At 46.9% G+C, this 25,352-nt stretch overlaps 1 long non-coding RNA gene across 3 annotated transcripts; it reads left to right on the forward strand.

The window, feature by feature from the left end:
• Positions 1–1,383: 1,383 nt before the first annotated feature.
• LOC138424231 (uncharacterized) lies at positions 1,384–11,544 on the forward strand. 3 transcript variants are annotated; one of them, XR_011250705.1, is made up of 7 exons: positions 1,384–1,648; positions 3,018–3,189; positions 3,491–4,056; positions 4,373–4,469; positions 5,447–5,552; positions 6,726–6,847; positions 10,771–11,544. It is a non-coding gene; the product is annotated as an uncharacterized lncRNA (long non-coding RNA). The 3 variants fall into 3 exon arrangements; XR_011250706.1 differs by lacking the exon at positions 3,018–3,189 and having other exon boundaries at positions 1,388–1,648; positions 3,828–4,056; XR_011250707.1 differs by lacking the exons at positions 1,384–1,648; positions 3,018–3,189 and having other exon boundaries at positions 10,785–11,544.
• The last annotated feature ends 13,808 nt before the right edge of the window (positions 11,545–25,352 follow it).

Here is a 25,352-nt window from a genome sequence, read left to right on the forward strand (position 1 = left end):
TGCAGGGACCCCACGATCAGGCTGAGGAGTGGCTGACCCTGGAGCCCACGAGATGGCGGGGGGGAGTGTTCAGAGCCACAGCAGCAGGCACACGGGGTGTACTGGGGGGACGCCAGCTCCACGAGGGAGGAGGGGCAAGTGCGGAAGTGAGGAGCCGTGGGATCTGGGACTTGTGGGCAGGGGCCTTGGAGAGATTAATCCAGATCAGACTGGCCCTCTGGAGGAATCCCCATGGTGTTGCTGTGTATCAGGGCACGAGAGCCTAGAGGCGGGGAGGTGAGTGAGGAGGTCTGACAGTCGCTGTTCATACAGAACAGTGTGTGCACGTCCTGAGGATGCTGGGTGCCAGCTTTCTTTTTCCTTTTCCAAATGCTTAGAAAGGACGAGTTGGACCACTCAAGTTTTAGTTTAAATGATGCATTCACTCAACCAGTATTTATCAAGCATCCCCTACATGGCGAAGGCTGGGGACCCGAGAGGGAGGCTGGAGTCGAGCGGCAACAGCTCGCCGCACACTGTGTCGTAAGAGCCTCCAGGAAGAGGCCCAGAGGCCTGGAAAGCGCAGGAGAGCAGAGTCGGGTCTGGTCGGGGGACGGTGACGGGAAGCCATGTTGGATCGGAAAGCTGAAAGAGGAGTGGGTATTAAACCATGTGAAATAGAGAATGAGGCATTCCAGGAGGAGGAAGCAGCTTGTGGCGAAGAGGAGTGTGGCATATTTGAGAAGTCAGAACAGCAGATAAATGGATGGACCTAGCGTCTGTCATACAGAGTGAAGGAAGTCAGAGGAAAACAAGCATAGCGTATTAATGCATATATATGGAATCCGGAAAAACGGTACAGATGAAGCTATTTGCAGGGCAGGAACAGAGACCCAGACGCAGAGAACAGACATGTGGGCACGGGAGGGGGGGCAGTGGGCCAAGCTGGGAGAGGAGCGCTGACATATATGCGCCCCCACGTGTGAAACTGATCGCAACGGGGAGCTGCCGTGTAACAGGGAGCTCAGCTCCACGCTCTGTGATGACCTGGTTGGGGGTGGGGGGGGTGTGGCGCTGAGAAAGGGAGGCTCAAGAGGGAGGAGAGAGATGTGGACATAAAGCGGATGCACGTTGTTGTACAGCAGAAATAACGTCGTAAAGCAGTTATACTCCAATAAAAAAAATTTTAACAATTCAAAATAGAAAAGTCAACAGGGTGTAGGCAGAGGGGGAGATGAAAGGCTGACTCTGCTGGCATTCTGCTTCTAACCCCTGGCTGCTCTCTGCCCCCTCCACTCCAGAGGCAGCACGGAGGTCCGACGGCTGGCACGGTGCGGTGGGGCAGCTGGTGTTGTGAATCAGGCCGTCGCCAATCAGAGAACGGCTACTTCACAACACCAGGGTCACACCGCACCCCAGGCAGCGCTCCCGGCTCCAGCCCCCATGCCGCCTCCACCTCAGCCATCGGCCATCGCTCGGGCACCGCCAAGCCCCCCAGAGCCACAGCAGGCGGCTTTCCGGTTGACGCCTCATGCTGTGCAGACACCACCGCAAACACAGGAGCCCAGAGGCGGTTTCTCCCCAGACGCAGACACTCCACTTCGAAATGAAAGGCACTCCCGGCAGCATCGACTTCCTGCAGAGAAAATGGAGCCACCAGCTTCCCACGGTGAGGACGGAGTGATGACCTCGGGAGGGCTGCGCACCACTGACTGGCCCCGTTCCTCCTGGTGCTAAGAACACAGCTGTGAGCCGGGCCGAGACTTTGATACAGGGTGGTGACCGCTCTGACCCAGGCAGAGTGGAGGGAAGGGAGGCCCTAGTGACAGGATGGTGGCTCTGGGGACAGTCCTGGAGGGAGAGGAGGGCCTTTTGTGGCCACACAGACCCGGGGAGACATCTGTTTCCTAGATGGTCCTGGGTGCCCTCGAGAACACATGCCTGCCATCGGAACGTGTCCCCACGCAGGACAAACCTTGCGAGGGTCCTTCCAGGCCATCGGTGTGTTACACGCTCCCGTCCTGGGTAATGTGATCAGTCAGCTGTGCTGACAGGTGGGCCTCCTTTCCCCAGGACCCCACAGCCAGAGACCTGGCGAGGAACTGGAGGACCTGACAGAGGTCTCCCGAGTTGGTGTGTGGTTATGTTTGATCCTAAGTGAAATCTTCCGTAGGACACCGCTGTTTCTTAGAGCCAAGGGAGGAGTTTAAAGCAAAGTGCCTGGGTTGGCTAGCATACTTTCTGAAGCACTAAGCAAAAAGGAGGATGTCCACCTCTCTGGTTTTCTATGGGACAGAGTGAGATGCAGGGCTGCTGCAACGAACCCAGGCTTCCGTCTGTCACCTCGGTGCTTACTGCTGTCCCAAGGAAGCCAGGAGGGAGAAAAACACATCCGGTGCAGAACGAGGTTACACAGAGCCTGGGTTAATCAGCACGGCCCTTAAAGCTTCTATGAAGTTCTGTCCTTGACCCCAAACCGCTCAGGCATCTCTGAAGTCTGTACTGTGTTATGCTTGGGGACAAGCATCTTTAGTGTGAACAGCCCCAGTTTTTCCCAGAAAGGCCTTCCCCCACACCTTTTGCTTGAAGCATATGAACAGCACGTCTCTAAGAATCCATCTACTAACCTCTTCTCCTTCTACCACCAGTGTCCAAGTAGGCACCATTCAGGGTGTGGTCCACAGCACCATTCAGGATGGTGGCACCAGCACTTTGGGAAGGTGGCCCCCACCCCCACACACCTGCTGCATCACAGTCCTGGGGCCTGGAGCCCAGCCTCGGCTCAGGGACTGGGTGTTAACACGACCAACCCCTTGTTGGCTGCCCCACATCCTCTTCCGCTTCCATTCCAACCTCATCTCTTCTGCTTGTTCCAGCCAGAATGGTCTTTTCCAAACACGTGCCTATATCGTGGGAACCCCTCCACTCCCTGCCTTAAAATTGCTCAGGGAGTTGGCCTCACCCTACCAGCACTGGCCCCCCGAGTGGCGTGCCCCCCACCCCAAACACCTCTCCATTCGTGCCCTTCCTCCCTCCAGGACCCCTGCCCCAAGACCTCTTTCCAGACCCCCACACCCTCCAAGCTTCCTCCTGCCCCAGGGCGTTTGTGCAGCTCAGCCCTGTGTGAATTCCCCCAGTATACTCCCCCGATTGGCGACTACCTGTCCTCCAGATTTCAGCCAGCATTGACTCCCCAACCCGGAAGGCCAGGTAAGACAGCTGATGTTCAGAGCAAGCTGAATTCTGCCTCTGCAGAACACTCATCCCATTTTGTCATGAGGCCTTCATGGGTGGGAATCTTTGCTGAATATAATCCTCCCCGCTGGCTGGATGCTTCCTGTGGGCAGGGACCCTCAGCTTCATTCACTGTTGTACCCTCTGCTGAGTTCTGTGTCTGGCATTGAGTAGTGACTCAATAATGAATTTGTTCACAGTCTGTGCTCTGAGTGTCCTTCGAGGTCAAATGGCTCTCTCTTGCTCATTGGAGCTTTGGGTCTTTGTTTCCTTCCAGTGACACTATAGTGACAGCAGCAAGCACTTAATAGAAGCCGGGGCATGCGCTGCCCTGAGCCTTGTGCATCGTCAGTTACCTCCAAGTGGCAGGTCGTGTAGCCACCTGTCAGGTACGAAGTGAGGCCACACCATCCCTACTGTTGGTAGCTGGCACCACCCTGACCTACTACTCTGCTGCTGAGAAGCCAAAGGGGACAGAGCTGGAACCCGCCTTCACTGTTGGTGGGAATGTAAATTGGTGACGCCACTATGGAAGACAGTGTGGAGGTTCCTCAGTAAATCTAAAAATAGAGTTTCTATATGATTCAGCAATCCCACTCCTGGCATCTATCTAGATGGAAAGATAACATGCACCCCGGTGTTCACGGAAGCACTGTTTACCAGAGCCAAGACATGGAAGCAGCGTAAATGGCCATCAGCAAGTGAAAAAGATGTGGTGCGTATATACAGTGGGATATCACTCAGCCAAGAAGGAAACAACGCCATCTGCAGCCACATGGACGGACCTGGAGGTGATCACACTAAGCGAAGTCAGACAGGGGCAAATGTCATATGCTGGCACTGGTATGTAGAGTCTAAAATGGACACAACCGAGCCTGTCTATGAAACAGACTCACAGAGAACAGACTTGGGTTGCCAAGGGGGAGATGGGTGGGAGAGGCGGGGAGTGGGAGTTTGGGGTTAGCAGATGCAAGCAAGTATATACAGAATGGATGAACAGCAAGGTCTTACTGTACAGCACAGGGAACTCAACATCCTGTGATAAACCATTATGGAAAAGAATATGAAAAAGAATGTGTGTGTGTGTCTATAACTGAATCAGTCTGCGATACAGCAGGAATTAACGCAATATTGTAAATCACCTGTACTTTAAAAACAGGAGGACAAGGCTGGACATGAAGGTCCCCAGGGCTTGCTCCCAGGTACCCAGCAAAGCCCGCTCCATTCTCTCTGGCCTCTGAAACCTGGCACACCAGGCAAGTATTCTTCCTGTTTGTACGTTTCTAAAAGGTTAAATTCCAACCTTGTTTAAAGTACTTCATAATGAAACCTGATTAAAAACCTAATGAAATATAAAATAGGGTCAAGTCCAGAGAGAGAAAACTGTTTAAGAACCAGAGGAAGCTCTACTTAATTTTGTTGTTAAGCTGGTGAATTCATTCGAGGTTTGCACAGTTAAACCTTCAGAGGTCAGTGCTTCCGGGAACAGCAGGGTTTAGGAAGGAAGTTTCCTGAGGAAGTATTTAATGTCAGATAGCGCCATGGTTCTCAAAGTGGGGTTTACCTTCAGAGGTCAGCAGCACCTGGGAACTTGTTAGACACACATCCTCTCCACGTGCCCACAGCCCTGCTGAATCAGAAACCCTGAGGGGAGACCCTGCAACCTTTGTGTTAATAAGCCCTCCAGGAGATTCTGAAGTGCCTCAAGTTTGAGAACCACTGAAATACGTAAAAGGGGGGAAAAACCCTTTTGTTACCAAATGTACAAAGGGCAAGGTTGTGGAATACCCACAGTCCATTCAGAGCAGTGTGAGAAGCATAGGGCATTTACTGTGAGAAATGGAATATTTCTTGACATATCAGTTAACAAGGATGTCACAGTCATCAACGATTCCAGCCCCCTGCTGTGAGCTAGTGAGCCTGAGGAAACTCAGGATGTTAAAATGTAGGGTACTGGCCCCAGATAGATGAGGTACATGTCAAAGGCATGCTTTCAGTGAGCCCAGACCCTTGCAACTTGCCATACATAGAAAAGTGCTTTCTTTAACCTGGGGTATCTGGTTTTCTTTAAATAACAATCAGCTTTTGGTGTTTTTTTGCATAACTTCTATATAACCTGGCTTTCCCCACCGCCCACCTCAGTTCAGCTCTCTCGGTGTTACTTGAGATGCTGTCTCCTGTGCTTAAAGTCCTAAAAATTTCCACCAAATAAAACACAACTCTCAACTTTTAGGTTGTGAATATTCTTAAGTCCACAGTTATGGTGACTGCTGAAGTGACGGGAGCAGATTCTTCTTCGCCTGAATTCAGCCAGGTTTATGTATGTACAGAATTTACAGGTACTTACTTACTTGGAAATTAAAGGAAATCTTGCCCTAAAAATGAGGTGGGGGGGGGGGGCTCTTTTATCACATGCACAGTTAAGGTTAAAAAGCTGGCTTGATAAAAATATCTTTGCAAATTCTGACTTTAAACAAAGGCCTCCTAGTGGGGAACTTGCATTTCTTTGTGTCTTTTCTTCTACCTGATTGTCCAAGGACATTCTATGCCTGTCAGAGTGTGTGTTTTGAAAACTTGCCCTCTGCTATACTATTTTTGAAAGTAAACTCTCCAGACTTCACTTACATCCTCCCCTACTCTTGTGGAGAAGTCTCTTGCAGGTTTGGATCACTATTAATATATATTTTATTAATGGCCAAATGATGGATCCTTTTAAAATGGGAGAAACTAACAAATTGGTGAATCTAGAGGGCTCCCATTATAAGTAGCTGTTTTATTGGTACTTATAAAAACAAACCAGAGGTGGGGAATATGTATTTAATGGTGAACCCAAGTACTTCAGTTTAAAACAAGAAAAACTGGTTTGGGAAGCTCCTTTTGTGGTTTTTGTTTCCCCCTCAATGAGTCTTACAGATGGCATTAGAATAATTAATGTTAATAGGAAAAACACATAGGAAAGTCTGGATACTATTTCCAGTAAGGTAGAAACTTTTAAAGGAATTAAGTGAATAAAGAAATCTTTAGACAGTTATTTAAAATGGGATAAATAGAATGGACATTAATGTGATTAAAACACAAGGTTTTTATATTACTACACTAACTAAGGTTAAATGGGCCAAAAAGTACCTCCTTCTGGTCCCCAACATTAAAAATCAAACAAATCTATTTACCCTAGTTTTAAAATTTATATTTAAAGAGCTAGAAAATTTTTCACTGATACCTGACCAGCAACTATTTGGGGCAGCAGTTGGGCAGAAGGGCCTGACTTCTGAGGCTCAGTCCCCTCTAGGGATCCCAGAGGCTCTTCTATAAAAACAGATACAATGGATAGGGAAAAAACAAAACAATTTCTTAAAACTCCTCCTGTAAGATCAAAACTTGTTGATTAGATCCTAATGAAAACTAAAGTTAAAGGTATAAGTTGCCAGAATTGAGATGAAAGTATATAAAGCTGGTATATTTAAATGGGGTTTATATAAGATGGTTACATCTCTTTTGTTTAATTATTATAGGATAGGCATGTTTCCATTGGGAAATACTTCCCCTGTGTGATACTGCAAAACAAGGTATATAAAGCTGTGCCGCAGGAACTCAAAACTGAACGTACTAAAGGAAACCAACCTGAGCCATACAAGTGAGTAAAAACTGGAAACTACATGATACTAAAAATAGTGATTTCTGCTCTGGGTTTAATATGTAAACTCAGAAAAGAAGGTTTCTGCTGAATGCCTTATGAAAAACTTTGAAGGCAAGATAAATGCTCAAGTTCTAAGACATAGAACTCAAATTTCAGTTTAGTTAGAAATCTTCTCACTGATACATAACATATAGTTGGACAAATCAATCTTTTAGTATTATTTAACTGACAGAGTTATTCTTTGAGGGAATTAAAAGCAACTGTCTTTCTCTTGCAAATATCTACAAACCAGAATATATTACTAAGTACAGGCCACAAAGACCTGAGTCTGAGCATAATTAGCTCAATCGGTTAAGACCTGAAACCAAGGGGAAAAAAAAAATATGACAAAGTGGCAGCTTTAAAGTTCAAACCACTGGGAATGCTCCCTCAGCCAGACTTCACAAATAGTAAAGCTTTAGTCATCTGAGCAAGCAGTTCTAATGTATTCCAACTGTTCTTTATAAATTAGTAAGTTTATATTGTAATACCAGACTCATAATTTTTTTAAAGTGAATCTGTTGCAGGATGGGGGACCCCTTCTGAGGCCCAAAACTGGGCTCTTGTCTAACACTCGGAAATGAATTGTCCAAGGAGATGAGTGCTGACAAAGCAAGAGATTTTATTGGGAAAGGGCACCTGGGCGGAGAGCAGTAGGGTAAGGGAACCCAGGGTGGCTCGCAGTCTCGGGTTTTATGGTGATGGGATTAGTTTCTGGGTTGTCTTTAGCCAGTCATTCTGACTCAGAGCCCTTCCTGGTGGTGCACGGCTTGTTCAGCCAAGATGGATGCCAGAGAGGAGGATTCTGGGAGGTGGTCAGACATGTGGGGTCTCCTTTTGACCTTTCCCAAACTCTTCTGGTTGGTGGTGGCTTATCAGTTCTATGTTGCTTACCAGGCCCTCCTGTCGTAGAACAACTCATGCAGATGGTTACAGGGATGCCTGGCCAGGGTGGGTGGTTTCAGTCAGCGTGCTTCTCCTAACAAATCCATGAGATGTCTAGTTTTGCCTGTTTATGTCTGTAAACACATTATACATATGAGATATCCTACCTGTGGATAATATTATCAAAATTAAATTTTTAAAGAATGCTTACAAATTAAAGAAACTGGCTATAATGACCTTCAGGTTCACGTGAACTAGGAAGTATTCAATGTTAAGTTGAAACCTGGTATTAAAATTTAGGTTTATTGATCTAGATAATATAGACATTTCTTTAGAGTCATCAATATTAAGTATAATAATGTGTTATACTTAGGTTTGAAAAGTGTTAGTTGCTCAGTTGTGTCTGTCTCTGTGATCCAATGGATTATAGCCTGCCAGGCTCCTCTGTCCATGGAATTGAATTCTCTAGGCAAGAATACTGGAGTGGGTTGCCATTCCCTTCTCCAAGGGATGTTCCTGACCCAGGGATCAAACCCACGTCTCCTATATTAGCAGGTGGTTTCTCTACCATCTGAGCCACCAGGAAGCCTAGGTTTAACAGACATTAAATAAAACCCTGTTCTATCTATTGCAAGGAAAATAACTTGATACTATGAGACTTGATGAGCTTTTGGGTAAACTCTTTAAAAATATTTTAGAAATGCCTACTTAAAACGATCTTTACAGATATTGGTAACTTACAGTACTAAAGCTGTGCTAATTTAAGTGATGGAAGTTTATTGACTAGCTAGCTAATTTCCAAAAAGAAATAAGCTACTGAGACAGAAGTTACTAAATAGAAAAACTAAAGGTATTTAGAACTATTAGTGAAAATATTTGGTGCTACCTGAAATGCTCTCTGTTAGAAAACAAATGTTTTTAGAAAGTATTACGGATATTTATGTTCACTAGTATACAAAATACTAATGTAAAAGTTCATATTGCTTACTTCTTAGCTTTTACTAGAAATTAGGGTTTTTAAGAGTTGAGGATTCTAGTTGTGGTTCATATACACAGAGGAATATTACTCAGCTATAAAAAAGAATGCATTTGAGTCAGTTCTAATGAGGTGGAAGGACCTAGAGCCTGCTATTACACAGAGTGAAATAAATCAGACAGATATCATATATTAATTAACACCTATATATGGAAGCCAGAAAGGTGGTACTGATGAACCTGTCTACAGGGCAGCAGTGGCGATGCAGACACAGAACAGACTTTGGGGTGCAGTGGAGAGACAAGGTAGGACAATTTGAGAGAGCAGCATTGAAACATATACGTGACCAAATATAAAGTGGACAGCCAGTGTGAGTTTGCTATATGACACGGGAACTCAAGGCCAGGGCTCTGCGACAACCTCGAGGGTGGGAGGGGGAGGGGACGTATGTATCCCTGTGGCTGATTGATATTGATGCATGGCAGAAACCATCACAATACTGTAATTTACCCTCCAATTAAAATAAAATGTTTTTTAAATAGCTATTGAAAAACTCTAATCACTGACAGTTTACCATGTTAGACACCTTATGTGATATTTCTAGATGGAAGTTACTAATTTGAATTACTCTAGAAAAATAATGCCTGTAGGCATTTTTAGTTTATACTATGGTGATATATCCATTTTTAACTAGACTCCCACAGTGCCTAATAGTCATGAATAAATTTATAGATTGTTTTTCAAAACAAAGTTGAGGATTCTAATTTAGAAACATTTCAGTATTCAGTAGGAAATAGAATGTGTTTTCAGTAAAGAAGGATGATGTATGGAATTATATTTTACTGAGGAAAAAGAATAAGTTGGTTGGTTTTATTTGGAAGAAAAAATATAAGGGACAGGCTGATATCAATACAAAACCTGAAGAAAACTGTGGAAAAGAACCTGAGAGACAAGTTTCATGCATGGTTAGGATTAAGATTAACTGAATTTTTAACTAAGTAAGTGGATCTTATTAAGTAAACTAATGCAAGACTGGAATCTGACTTCTCTCTCTGTTGGAAGTGCTCCTCTTTGATGACAGATGGTGTGAGTGTCTGTACCTTGCAGGAGTGATAAAAGATTCAGGGTCTATCCCTGTGGGGAGATCCCCTGAAGGAGGGCGTGGCAACCCACTCCAGTATTCTTGCCTGGAGAATGATCCCATGGACAGAGGAGCCTGGCGGGCTACAGTCCATGAGGTCACAAAGAGTCAGACACAACTGAAGCAACTCTGTGTACACACACAAGTGATCCATATTTTTCTTGTATAACTTTGGTTAAATGAAAATATTGTTTAACAGTAACCTGTGATCCTGTTGCATTTTAAACCTCTTTGATATTTTTATCAAACTCTTAACTAAAGTTCTTTTAGCTTCCAGTTGACTCTCGGATACGTCAAAGGAACATCTCTGAAAGATCTTAGAGAGGAATATTAAACTAAATTTCTTTGGTGTGTTAAATTACTTAGGAAGTATTGTCAAGTAACTGAAGATGAACCTTAGGTTATAGTGCATGGATAAATGTCATTAATATATTCCAAAATTTATATGGAATCCCTACTCTCTGATATGTCCTGATATAATGTTATTAATCATAATTCTAGTTATTATCCTAAAATGTTATATCACAAAAATATCCAAGTTTCCTGCTAATTGCATTGTACTTAAATCTTTAACCATAGTATTTTAAGCTTTGTCCTTTATAGACAATAATTATTTTACACTGATGCTTTTACAAAATGAAGATTTTCAAGAAGACTCATGAAAATAACTTTTTAAACAAAAATTTCTGATAGCTTTAGATGCCACTGAACTGGGTAACAAGTGACAAAACTAATGGAATATCTGATTCCTTCATCCAGATGAACAGGAATTGATTACATAGGACTGAATGGTGACTAGAATTTATAACTATGACTTTTGTCAATGGTACTAGCTGTATTACTTGTATCTTTTTTATAATACCGTGTCTATTTTGTGAGATTGTCTTTTACAGTACCCAGTGTAAAACCGGGCCTCCACCAAAATTGATGATGGCTGAACAGCTTGAGGAAATTGATCATATTTATGACTCTCATAAAATAACTGTAACAGTGTGATTCTAGGTGTGGGAATAGGCAGCAAGGAAGAACATTTCCTGGATGCTGATAAGACAGAGGGTCCAGAGAACCTTTCATCATCAACAGGGCCTAATCTGGAACTTTGCACCTGGAGTGGCATGCCAGCAGAAACTTCTGCCTGATCTGGGATGAGCCTCCCTGTGCCCAGGGATAATAATTGGTCATGAAATGTCTCCCGATATTGGTCAAATTCTGGTTCAAGAGAAGGATCTAAGAGAATATTTCCGGCCATATCAGTAAACAAGGATGTCACAGTCATCAGCGACTCCAGCCCTGCAACATGAGCCTGAGACACTCAGGAAAGACAAGAAGACCTGCCATCAGCCACTCCCTGCGGTGAGCCCTGGCCCCAGATAGGAGAGGTACACATCAAAGGAATGATTTCCGTGAGCCCCGAACTTCTTGCATCTTCCCATACAGAGCAAAGAGCTAAATTCCTGATCTTGAGATATCTGGTTTTCTTAAATTAACAAACATCTTGTTCTGACTACTTGCCCTTTGTTGAAAAATTCTATATGATACAGCTCCCCCTCATCGCCTCCTTGGAGCAGTTCTCTCAGGGTTACTGTAGATGCTGTCTCCTGGGCTTGAAATCCTAAAAATTCCCGCCAAATAAAACATAACTCTCAACTTTAAGGTTGTGAATATTTTTAAGTCCACACTGTAGTTGAATAATAATTTTTCTTAAACCTACTTTTTTGAATTTTTAAAGTAAATCTCCTGGTGTTCTACGCTGTGGAAACCTGACCCTTCCCTTCCTCACCTGAACAAACATCCCCAGAACATCCTTTTATCCCTCACAGCAGGGACACTGGAATGTAAAAGTTTCCACCCATTTAAAGGCTTAGATGTTCATTTCTTAGTGACTGAATTATTAACAGAGTACAAGGCACATTTTCAGGGCTTTAGATGCCTTTCATCAGAGCTCACAACAAGCCCATTTATGAAGAGGAACCACAGGCAAGGAGAGGTTAAGAAACCTTCCCCCAGACCCACACGCAGACCTACCTTTGATTGGCTACCTCTGTAATGAAAACCTAGGAGCAGGAAAGTCAGCCATGCCAGCTCAGCACCCGGGGTCGGTCTGAGTAATCAGAAGCCCTTTAGGATTTGGCAGCTAACTTGGGGAAACTCTTGACTCTAAAACATAACACCATAAAGATGAACACTGGACAGTCATTTCATTTGAACTTGAAAAATTTTGTTATTTACCTTGAAGTGGGTTTCTTTTTTGATGGTGGAGGGAGGGGAGATTTTCGCTTGTAGTCATCACTAGACGTTTACTTAGGTCCCACGGGTGGTTTATGCATTCCTTGTGTAAGCCACAGCCAAGGACATTCAGCCCTTTGTTGAAAATGATACTCCAGGGAAGTGGCTTTTCCTCACTATATACACATACATTAATAGTAATGTATTCACTGTGCTGCCACAAAGCAAGAATTCCCATGTTCATATCTTACCTACAGCAGTGAGGCTGCAGGGAAAACTGTATACACAGATGTTGCTGAAATTTTCGGAAGGGTTCAGGGCCTCACAGAGGTGAAGTGAAAGGTTTTCACCATAGAGATGGCTGATGGGTTTTTAAAGAGAAGAGAGGCAATAAACATTCATTCCCTCATTCGCTCTGTCCCCTAAACTCAAAGAGTTTGAAATTGCTGTTTTCGTAACAGCATTGTTTACAAGTAGCAAGGACGCGAAACAACCTAAATGTCCATCAACAGAGGAATGGAGAAAGATGTGGTGCGCACAAACAAGGGCAGATGACGCAGCCGTAACAATGAACAAATGCCATTTGCAGCAACATGGATGAACCGAAAGACAGATACATACTATCACTTATATGTGGAGTCTTTTTTTTTTAAGGGATATACATGAACTTACAAAACAGAAGTAAAGTCATAGATATAGAAAACAAACTTACGGTTACCAGGGGGTAAGTGCAGGAGGGATGAACTGGGAGGCTGGGACTGATGTATATACCAAGTGACGTCGCTCAGTCGTGTCTGACTCTTTGTGACCCCATGCTCCTCGGAGATCCATGGGATTTTCCAGGCAAGAGTACTGGAGTGGGGTGCCATTTCCTTCTCCAGAGGATCTTCCCAACCCAGGGATCGAACCCAGGTCTCCTGCATTGTAGGCAGATGCTTTACCATCTGAGCCACAAGGGAAGTCCTGACATATACACACTACCATACAAAAAACAGGTAATCTACTGTAGAGCACGGGGAACTCTACTCAATTCTCTGTAATGACCTATCTGGGAAAAGAATCCAAAGAGTGAATATATGTATAACTGATGTGCTTTGCTGTACAGCAGAAACTAACCTACTGTAAATCAACTATACTCCAATAAAGATTATTTTTTTAAAAAAGGCATAGCAGAAAAGAGTTTTGGTAGAAAAATGGATCAAAATAAGTAAGAAAGCCTAATTCTCTCCAGCTTCTGGTATACTGGGGCACTCTGGGGGACCAGGAGCATTGCTTCTGATTTCTAATGGGTAACACAGAGTCCAGAAGCAAGGAGAGCTAAGGAAGGTGAAAGCTGGGAGCTGCTTCAGGTCTGGGATGCTCTGCCATCTTAGCAGAGCAGCTGGGCGCCTCCTAGCAGCCCATCAGTCACTTCGCAGGTGAGTGAAATCGGGGGTTGGGGTGGACACTGAGAGGAGCAGAGGGGCTGCTGTCACGGCTTTGAGGGGGCACCTGTGACTGTGGAAATACCTCCACCTGGCCTTGTCTCATTGCAACTCCAGTTTCCAATTGACGAAGCAGAGGCCCAGACAGGTCAAGTAACCTGGCTTAGGCCACACAGCATGGAGCTCAGTTTCCAGAGCCACAGGCCTCTATGCTCCAGAACCAACACAGTGACCCCACTCCCCTGCTGCTATTGACTGCATCCTGGGCTTTGGATGGTGTCATCTCACTGAGGCTCGGAGCCTCTCTGGGAAGGGAAGCAGTGTCGTCCTCCCCATCTCTCAGGTGAGGGACCGGCTCAGAAAGGCTGAGACACTTGCTCAAGGCCTCACAGCTGGTGAGAGGGTGTCAGGCCCCCAAATGTCTGCTGCCATCCCTGCTGAGGGGCTTCATCCTTCCTTCCTGGGCAGTGCCCCGCCCCACACACACCTGCTAGCAGCCTACCGCTATGTGACCGAGTGCCTTCAAGACTTCTTACCTGTCTTCTGCTTGAAACTCTGGAGCTCGGGCAGAGAAAGCACTGGAAATGAGGGGGAAAAGCCATGCCCTCCTGGAGTGAACCTCCAAGGCTGTTCCCTTGAGGCCTGACTTAAGTGGAGGAAGAGGGGTATGTGGGTGTGTGACTTTACAACTGTGAAATGCAATCCATTCACTTTTTTTTTTTTTTTTACCATTTCTTTTTGTACAGTGCTTCCAGGAATGCCCCTCAGTGTTTAGAGCCACAGAACAAAACGGGAGGAAAAAACCCACTGTTGCAGGACCAAATCACTCAAGAATCAAAAGGGGCACAGACACATGACAGGCTGCGGAAGCCCCCTATCATTCTGCCCCTAGAGACAACCACTTCTTTAGAAGTAATTTGAATATTTTCTTATGGTTACAAAAGCCACACACATTAAAAGATGCAGCAAAATGAAAGTAGACGCTTCCCTGTCCAGCTTCCTTGGTGGGCACAGGGGCCGAGACCACAGCCGCTGGTGCAGCTCACTACCTGGAAGGTTGCCAGCCCCCACCCTTGACCCTCTTGCTGTCTGACTCCATGAACTGAAGAGGCAAAGGCTGACCTGCAGTCCTTTTGAAACACCAGTCAGGTCACAGGGCTCTGGCCTCCACCGCCCATGGCCACGTGGGATCCACCCCTCGTCTGCTGTTCCAGACTGTCTCCCCCTAAGGCCTGCACATGCCTTCCCCTCGGGTGTCACCACGGCCCTCCTCCCCCCAGTGACAGCCCCCTGACCGTCCAGTGGACTGCATGCTGCCACCTGCAGCGCACCCCTCCCTCCCATCTCCGGACCGTGCCCTGTCTTGTCATCGCACACAGCACAAATCACCTTTAGACTTACGTGATTTACCTGTGATCTGATCTTCCTCCAGACCCAAGGGCTGGCGTAGCTGACTCCTGTGATCACTGATGTATCCATCAGCACTTGGCATACAGTCGGGGTCAATACATGTTTGTTGAAAGAGAGACCATGGACCCTATCTTTGTAAACAGACCCTTTTCAGCCCAGCTTCGCCAGTCCTTCCTGCATGTGTATGGTTACTGGGGGTAGCCTCCTCTAAGGTGTGTTCACATCACTCAAGCTCTGGGAAGCTGAAAGCTCAGATATGGACAGGAAAGCCCACAGGTGAGGGCTCTTGTCCCAGAGAAGAAGGCCTTCCCTGGGGCACTGTGACCAGAGGCCCTCAGAAACAAGCCCAGGCATTTGGGAGGCATTCATCCTTGTGGAGCTGAAGGACACACAAAACAGTTTCTAGGCCGCCTTCCCTGAGCTTTGGACTAGGTTAGGATCCTCATTACTCACAAGGCACGCTGTACTTCAAAATAATTCAGCAAAGAATTAACTATGACTTTGCCATATCCTGTTTCTCCATTAGACAATAAGCTTCAGAAACCCAGGACTTGGCACATAGTAGGTATTTTGAGGGACAGCTGACGCACTTGCCCATGCAGTGCCCTGCTTTGCTCTGGCTGGGGGGCATGCTTACTGTGTTTCTGATCCTTCAGGAGACATTCAGTGCCCCTCTCCTCCCAGAGTCACCAAACAAATTGAGACACTAATGCCAAACAGAAAGTGTCTTGGTGAAGACACCCCTTTATCCATGGAATCAGTGTGGTGTGCTAGGAGTGACTTAGGGCCTAAAGGAAAGACCTAAACTTTGTTACTTGCAGCTAACAGCATTCATAACCTGCCTAACCAGAGCTGTTATATCGGAATTACCACCCTTAACACGAAGCCTGAAGGTGAATCCAGGAGGATGAAATAATTCAACGATGCCATCGAAAGCGCAGGCTATAGGAGCCCCTCTGCTTTATCACCCTTATCACTTGACAGTCACAAGAGGGCTGCTGCTGTTCAAGGCATTACCTCCAGCTTCTGGGAAGAGGAAAAGGGAAGTAGAAGAGCCAATACTATCCCCTTCCTTTCATCAAGAGACATACCCTCTCTAGAAACCTCCACCATCACCCAGAAGACTTCTACTTACATCTCAAAGGCCAGAATATCAGCTGGCCCCCCTACCCACCCTAGAAAGATGAGAATTCAGATAAAGAGTGGCAAAGCTGAGACAGCAAGGGGGAAGTGAGTCAGTAGTAGCTATAGAGTTAGCCAGCCAGAAGTATCTGTCAAAACTATGTAAATTATTTTAATAGAACTGTTTCTGTGGGTTTTCTTATAATAAAAGCAATGAATATATATTACTTTAGAAAGTAAAGATTTTAAAACATCTCTCCAATCCCACCATACGGAAGTAATCACTGTGTATTCCATTATTGTTAACCTTTGTTATTATCCTTTCAGATCTTTATTTTAACGAATGAAATCATACTATGTGTTGCTCTGTAATTACCCTTTTCATTGGATATGATGAAAAATCTTACCAAATCATTAAATGATCTTTGCAGATTCATGTCTGTGTGTTCCATTGGCTAGACTACCGTTGTTCATTTGATCCCTTGGCACTGGGCATTTTGACATTTATAAAAATAGAAACCAACACTAAGGTCTCCCCTTGTAGCTAAGATGCAGCCCAGTTGGTCTGCTTCTAAGAACATGTCACAAGAAATCATCTTGGATATGTGGTTTCTTTGAAGCATTTGAAATACTACCAAATTGCCTTCCCAGATGGATTATTCCAATGTATTATCCCTTGAGCAGATACAAGTGCCCACATATCTCCCCACAAATTTTCAACAACACTGAAAAAAAAAAAAAAAGACGAGAGAAACATGAATGACAGCCTAATCCTGCCCACTTAGTTCCCAGATGAGGAGGTAGAGGGAAGAAGCTCCTGCACAAGCTCACCCAGCCCAGCCAGCCTGGGAACCGCGGCCTTGACGCTGCGGGCCAGGCCCCTTGGCACTGCACCCTACCACCTCCTGGAGCATCCATCAGGGAAAGAGAAGCACCAGATGCAGGAGAATCTGGGGAGCCACGGACAGGTGCCAGAGGTCCCCAAGGAGAGAGGGCCAAGGCCAGGAGACCTCAGAGGCATGATGCCCTGCAGGCTGTGGGCATGAGCAGTCCTCGGGCTGGGGTCAGCGTGGGCACAGATCTGCTCCTGACTCAGCACTGACTGCCGCTCAAGCTGTGGGGCCCTCAGCTGTTCCCTTTCCTGTCTCTGGGGCCAGTACAATGAGGCAAGATGGCTGAGACCCAGGTCCACTTGCCAGCTACTTGTGCCTGATATGAATTGGACTGTGTCCCCCTAAAATTTGCATGTTAATGCCCTGTGGTGTGTGGTAGTCTCTCAGTCGTGTCCGACTCTTTGTGACTCCATGGACTGTAGCCCTCCAGGGTCCTCCGTCCATGGGATTTCCCAGGCAAGAATACTGGAGTGGGCTGCCATTTCCTTCTCCAGGGGATCTTCCCAACCCAGGGATCTAACCCAGGTTTCCTGCGTTGTGGGCAGATTCTCTACGGTTTGAGCCACCAGGGAAGCCCTGTTAATGCCCTAATGCCTTAGAATGTGATGGTTGTGATGGTATTTGGAGATAGGCCCTTCAGGGAGTTAATGAACCTTAAATGGTTCAGTAGGTTATAAAGGTGGGGCCCTAATCAGATAGGACCAGTGTCCTTAAAGAAGAAGAGAGGGACCTCCCTGGTGGCCTAGTTAAGACCACACACGCTTCCACTGCAGAGGCTCTGCGTTCCATTCTTGGTCGGGGAATTAAGGTCCCCTAAGCCAGGTGGCATGGCCAAAAAAAAAGGAGGAAGACGCATGCAGAAGGCAGGCACACACGAGGTAGGACCATGTGAGGATACGACAAGGAGGCAGCTGCCTGCAAGCCAAGGAACACAGCCTCAGAAAAAAACAAACTGGCCATCACTTTGATCCTGGACTTCCAGCCTCCAAAACCATTTTTATAAAAAAAGCAATTTCTATTGTTTAAGACACCCAGTCATATTTTGTGACAGCAGTGTGATATGACGACTTCAGATGTCCCAGTAAATGTGAGGATCACCGCTTCTCCTGCATCCTGAGCTGCAAGACGGATACCCTCAAACTGGAGGCAGGTTCTTTCCACAACCCTTGGGTACTCAGTGCGGGAGCTGGTGTGGACGCCCGCCCAGTACCTGGGCTTCCTCGGGCTCCCTGGGGCTGTGACAGACAGCTACCTGCAGGCTGACCACATCCTTTCTGAAGCTCTGGACCTGAGCCTCTACCTGCTGCCCTGGCGTCACCGGGCCCCTGTGCAGGCCACAGGCTCCAGGAAGTGCAGGCGGAAGCCAGTGCCACCGTGGGGACTGAGAGTCAAACCCGTCCCCGTGTGGGGACCTGAGTGGGAAGGAAGTCCAAAAGGGAGGGGGTATATGTATGTGTATGGCTGACCCTTTGCTCTATGGTAGAAACCAACACAACATTGGAAAGCAACTATACTACAATAAAAGTTAATTTTAAAAAATTGTCCAACCATTCTGCACAGCTCCTCAAGAGTCCTCCCCTCAACGCCTGTTTCCTGTGATTCCCCTCTCTATTAAACTACCCTTCTCAGCATCTGCCTAAGGCACATGGGGAAGAGAGCTGTGTTTTGAACCCAAGACAGACCCATGTGTGCACGGCCCTCCCTCAGGATCCAGCGGCCACAGGGGATTGACTCCAGGACCCCCCGCCAGATCCCAAAATCCAAGGACGCTCAAGTCCCACATATAAAATCATATCAGCATATAATCTAGGCATATCCTCCCATCTCCTTTAAATCAGATTACTTATTATACCGAATCAATGTAAATGCTATGTAAACAGTTGTAAATACAATGTAAATGGTATGTAAAGAGTTGCCAGGGTGGACAGCAAATTCCAATTTTGCTTTTTTGGAACTTTCTACAGTTCTCTCCCCCCAAATATTTTTGATAGGATGCAGAACTGGCAGATACAGAGGGCCGGCTATACCTACACCACCCTGAGAGGAAACAGCCTTTGGGGGCAACGAGCAGGCACCGCAGCTGCAAAGCTCACGTCCCTCAGGGGATGATGGCAGCTGGAGCCAGCGGCACAACAGAGAAGCAGGAGTGTTCAAGCCAGATAGAGACAGGTTCAAATCCCAGTTCTGCCAGTCACTAGCAGGGCAGCCACAGGTAAACAACTTGCTAGGCTAGGGGAACCACTGCCTAAACATCCGCCCTGGCCAGGCCCAACAGTAATGATGTGCGTAAGTTACCTTACAACAGGAAGTCCCGGCAAGGAATGCGGAACTAAAGAATTACCACCTACCACAAGAATTCGGGAAAGGTCAAAAGGAGAGAGACCACAAACCGTGTGTCCTGCCATCCTCCCAGAACCTTCCTTGCTGGAATCCATCCTCGGTAGAGTGATGTGTGCACCACCAGGAAAGACTCTAAGTCGGAATGATTGACCGGAGACAATGAGGAAACTAATCCTATTTCCATAAAACCTGAGACTATGAGCCACGTGACAGAGCAGTTCTCCTGGGTTTCCTTCTCCTGCTGCTCTTCTCCCACACCCACCCAAGTGTCCCTTCCCAAAAAGTCTCTTCCTTTGTCGTCACGTGTGTCCCCTTGGATAATTCTTTTCTGAGTGTGAGACAAGAGTTCAACCTCGGGCCCTGGAATGAGTTCCTTTTTTGCAACATCTCCATCAGCTGCAGGAGTGGAAATGACACCGACTTCCCAAGATCAGCGGGGAACCTGAGAACGGCGAATGGAGAAAGTGCCTGACTCCTGTGTGCTCGGCAGAAGGCGGCCGCCCTTTCTTCCCTCTACAGCCACGGAGCTGTGAGGCTGTGAGCTCCCTTCAAGAAACAACCTGCCATTCAACTGTCAGGAGTGCAGTGAGCTGACAGCCTCCAGACAAGGAGCCCTCAGATGTACCCCAGTCTCGGAACAAAGGCCATACCCTTCGCAGCCACTTCCTGCCAATGCCGAACTCCTTGGAGGGGAAGTCTTTGCTCAGGAGTGCCCCAGTGACCTGGCTGAGATATCATCAGACCTGCTTGGCAGCTGGAGGTTCTTCCTGCCCAACCCACTCCCCCAATCCCTGCCCTCAAAACAATCCTCTTTCACTCCTGTTTCCCTCTCAGTTGAGTCCTCTGTGAAAATGAGACTAAGATAATCTTTCCATTCTACTGTTACTCCTGATTAGATCTCCTGCACGAAATAACAGAAAGGTTTTCACAGGGCTTCATCTGAGAGCATCTAGGATATTAATCCCACTGGGATCCCTCCAAGGGAATTAGAATCTGTCAGGTCTCTTCCCATGGCAAGCATAGACAGATTCTTGTTAATTCCATAGGAAAAGGAACAAGAATTTATCGAAATGCTATGGATCATAGAAAAAGCAAGGGAATTCCAAAAAAAATCGACTTTTGCTTCATGGTGCTAAACTGTTTGACTGCATGGATCACAACAAATTGTGGAAAATTCTGAAAGAGATGATAATTCCAGACCAGTTTACCTGCCTCCTGAGAAACCAGTTTGCAGGTCAAGAAGCAACAGTTAGAACTGGACATGGAACAATGGACTGGTCCCAAATTGGGAAAAGAGTACATCAAAGCTGTATAGTGTCACCTTGCATATTTAATTTCTGTGCAGAGTATATCATGCAAAATGCCAGGCTGAATGAATCACAAGCTGGAATCAAGATTGCCAGGAGAAACATCAAAAACCTCAGATATGCAGATGAAACTACCCTAATGGCAGAAAGCAAAGAATAACTAAAGAGCCTGTTCATGATAGTGAAAGAGGAGAGTGAAAAAGCTGACTTAAAACTCAACATTCAGAAACTAAAATCATGACATCTGGTCCCATCACTTCATTGCAGATAGATGGAGAAAAAGTGGAACTTTATTTTATTGACAGACTTTACTTTTTTGGGCTCCAAAATCACTGTGGATGGTGACTGCAGCCATGAAATTAAAAGACACTTGCTCCTTGGAAGAAAAGTGTGCAAACCTAGACAACATATTAGAAAGCAAGACATCACTTTGCCAACAAAGCTACCCCATGGACTGGGGTTTTTCCAGTAGTCATGTATGGATGTGAGAGTTGGACCATAAAGAAGGCTGAACATCGAAGAACTGATGCTTTCAAACTGTCGCACCGGATAAGACTCTGAGGAGTCCCTTAAGACAGCAAGGAGATCAAGCCAGTGGATCCTAAAGAAAATGGACCCTAAATATTCATTGGAAAGACTGATGCTGCAAGTTGAAGTTCCAATACTGTGGCCACCTGATGCAAAAAGTTGACTCATTACAAAAGACCCTGATGCTGGGAAAGATTGAGGGCAGGAGAAGGGGATGACAGAGGATGAGATGGTTGGATGGCATCACCAACTCAACAGACATGAGTTTAAGCAAACTCCGGGAGATAGTGAAGGACAGGGAAGCCTGGCGTGCCACAATCCATGGCGTCGCAAAGAATCGAACATGACTTATGAAGTGAACAACAATGGGATACCCAGAGAATTTTAGCACCCCAAGATCTCATAGTCTCCTGGAATTAGAAAACTCTGTTTTCTTCAAGACACTACTGTTGACATCAATAAACTGCAGTCAAATTTTGTCCTTGTTACATCCCACTCAGGAGTCAGATTCAAGGAGAAGGTATCTAATTGGTCCAGAAGGTGGTGGGGCAACTTCCAGAAGCAACTTGTCTTCCACTGATGGAGAGACCCACTGACTCTGCATCCAAAGCAAGACCAAGGTGCCTGTCATTTGAAGGTGAATGGATCTGCCAGATGGTTGTTAGTTTCAATGGAACCTAACAAGAAGGCAAAATGCCTGCCTTGTCCCAATTCATGCCAAAAGCTCAAAGCAATGCACCTCCAATGCATTTCTACCTGTTTGCTCTTGGCTAAACCACCATCCATTACTCCCCTCAGTGTTTGAGTTTCTTAGGTTCAATATCATTGTGTCTAATCTTAACATTTGTTAACTCCCCGAAGGATCAGATATGGGAGTCAAGAAGGATGTACTCAAACTTTTCCAAAACCACTCATATGGGATTTAATAGGCTGCCTCCTGAGGCTTCCCAGATGGTTCAGCAGTAAAGAATCCAGTACCAATGCAAGAGACACAAGTTTGATCCCTGGGTTGGGAAGATCCCCTGGAGAAGGAAATGGCAACCCACTGCAGTATTCTTGCCAGGACAATCCCAAGGACAAAGGAACCTGGTGAGCTGTAGTCCATGGTGTCAGAAAAGAGTGGGACACGACTTAATGATTAAACAACAACAACAAAACAACCCTTCCTCCACTCTCCAGTGTGATGGAGCACAGTCAGCCCTGCCCTGAAAACACCAATTTCACCACCTGGCTCTCTGGAATTTTGGCAACCTTTCAAAGGTCCGTTTTTCATTAACATCTTTACTTTCACATTCCTTTCACTTTTCAGCTGAAGCTTCTTAGCCCAACTCTAAAGCACTTTGGATAGTTGGGGAAATTCATGGACAGGCCAACAGCTCAGCCAGGAGGCCCAGGACAGGTGACGTGCTGCCCAGCGCGGATCCTCTAGGCAAGGATTCACCTCCAAATGCGGCAGGCTGCTGCCTGCCAACGCCTGCGACTCTGCCTGATGACTTAGTTTTTATTCTGATTTCTCACAGGTAAAGCTGGGAACATAGAGATATGGCCTGGAGGGAGCGCTCATTCAAGCACCCAAGGAGTTTGCGAGATAAATCCACCAGTTTCTTTGCCCCGTGCGGGGATAACATGGCTTCCAAACTTCCTGGAGGGCTGAGCTCCCCGTATGCAGAGCAGTCAACTTTTGATAATGCACCTTCACCAGCTGCCTCCCCTCCCCGCTCCGCTGGAGTTTCTCTGGATGGCCTCCCAATGAAACTACTTGCACATAAATCCTTGTCTCCGTTTTTGTTCTCCCAGATAGAGACCTCAAGACAAAGCCCACTTTGAATCAGCTAAAGTTTCTCGCCAGAAAGACTCAGAACAGCAGCATCCATCCGCCGCTGGCAGAGGTCCGGGGTAGGAAGCACCAGGCAGAGCCCTCCGCCAGGTGGGGAACCTGCGCTAAGTTACCTGCTTTCTCCGCAGATGACCCAGGAGCCCTGCCCCCTGCACACAGCTGCAGGCTCTGCCCTCGAGGCCGGGGGTGCCAGGAGGCTGCTGCTGGGAATGGAAGGGATGCAGATGCCAACAGCCTTTCACTGCCTATCGGCTCATTTCACACTGACAGGCTACCGGGGGTGGAGGACTATTTTTATTTAAAACATCGGTTGCCATAGTAACATCCACATGACCGAATACTTATTCTAAGTCACATAGAAAATACCCTTGGGAGGGGAGAAGGAGAGAAGAGAAGGCCTGTGCTGCCCCTGGAATCAGACAGCGAGCGGCAGTTCCTGGAAAAGAGAAAGCCACGCCAGCCCAGGGGTCCGCGCGCTCCTCCAACACCTGCCTGAGTCTTCCAGGGCTTTCGATTTGCAGTCACTGAAAAGATTTAAAGGGGACTCTGGGGAAGGCTGCAATCTGCCAAAGTGGCCTTGTGAGCCATAGTTCCTCCAGGGAGGCCACAAGTTTCCCTTGGTGTGTGATCTGCTCCACGGGTCAAGATGGGGAGCTAAGAACATGGCCCTGCCACCGGCTGGCGATGCGATAGAAGGACCTGCTCCTACCCCACTCAGCTCTCCACGGGTGTGCTCGGGACAAAGGGAGTTTGTAGGGGCCTGTCATGCCCCCCACAGCCCTGGTGCAGAGGAGGCAGAACTTCAGGAAGGCTGGGAGGACCACACTGCCTGGAAAGCAACCCCTAGGAGCAAAGGAACACGTGGAAAGGAATTGTCTTTTCCCGACCAGAGGGAGAATTCATTCACAGCCACCTCCACCATGAGCCTCCCTGAGCCTGGGTCAGATTCAGTTTCCTCAGACTGTCCATGCTTTCTTTATCCCCCATTAACATAGAGCCCAGAGTTGGTAATGTTAACATTGAGGTCCTCAGAGGACCCCTGAGTGTCCCCACAAGACTTGCAGGGGTTTGGACAGAAATCATGGGGCTATAAGAACTTCCCCAGTGGTTCAGCAGTAAAGAATCCACCTGCAATGCAGGAGACATGGGTTTGATCCCTGGGTTGGGAAGATCACCTGGAGGAGGAAATGGCAATCCACTCCAGTATTCTTGCCTAGAAATTCCATGGACAGAGGAGCCTGGTGAGCTACAGTCCATAGGGTCGCAAAGACTCAGACATGACTGAGAAACTTAGCATGCACACATGTATGGGGCTATGGTGGCCAAGTGTAATTAGTAAGACACATGATTAGTAATTATTCATGGTTAATGTTACATTATGGACCATCTTTGGGGAATACCAACTGGACAAATGCCTCTCCCTTGCCCCAGGTAATTCAATTATTGCAAAGCTAACAGTTCACATTGATTGAACACTTAATATATGTGAGGGCCTGACCCACTTGATCCTGGCTCTGCCAGGGGCCATTGTCACGTACAGCCAACAGATGAGAGACTCCAGTTTCCCCATCACTGAAGTTAGGTAACCTGCAGCTGGCAGGCCATGGAGCAGGGAATTGAATCCAGAGCTGTCTGAGTCCTGGATATGTACTATTAGGCATCGTGCTATGAATGTGATTATGTGGGTCCACCTTGTCCAAGCTAAGAGTGGCCACAGTGCAGATAAGGTGTGGGGGGGTGGGGAGGGAAGGGCCAGCTCTGACTGTGTGGGTGATGGTGGGGCTGGAAGGTGTTACGGCCTGGCTGCTTGTCTGTTACTCTCAGATTTCTGTCTGCTCTTCCCCTCCCAGATCTGGTCTGGCAGCCTTCACAAGCCCTCGAGACTATCAGTGTCTACCACTCTGTTACAAGATCTGGAGGAGGGAGCCAGGAGCCAGGAGGTACAGCTGAGAAGGTGCTACTGCGGCCCTGGGTCAGCAGTGGGGGTTCCCCTGAAGTGACTGCCCTTCTAGGCTCCAGGCTCTGTAGGACAGGCAGAGGCTCTCATGGGACAGCTCCTGCCTGGGTGCGCTGCACCAGCAGTGCCACAGAGATGCCAGAGCTTCCAGAACCACTGCAGGGTCATGTCACAGTTGCAGTCGGCTCTTCCTTGCTCTGGCTGCCACTGGCATCACCTTAAAGGTGGTGATGAGGTTTCAATGGGCCCTGGTCCCACTCTCACTCCATCCTGGAGCATGTTCTCACAGAAGGACATTGAGCAATGTCTAATCCAGCAGATCTGAGCAGGGCCAAGCTGTCTGACGTTGGGAGTCCCTTCAGGTCTCTCATCTCTCACATGAAAGTGACATGCGCCTGCAGCAGAAGCTGCTGGGAT

Source organism: Ovis canadensis, chromosome 19, assembly GCF_042477335.2.
Source record: "Ovis canadensis isolate MfBH-ARS-UI-01 breed Bighorn chromosome 19, ARS-UI_OviCan_v2, whole genome shotgun sequence".
In the NCBI taxonomy this organism is placed as follows: domain Eukaryota; kingdom Metazoa; phylum Chordata; class Mammalia; order Artiodactyla; family Bovidae; genus Ovis; species Ovis canadensis.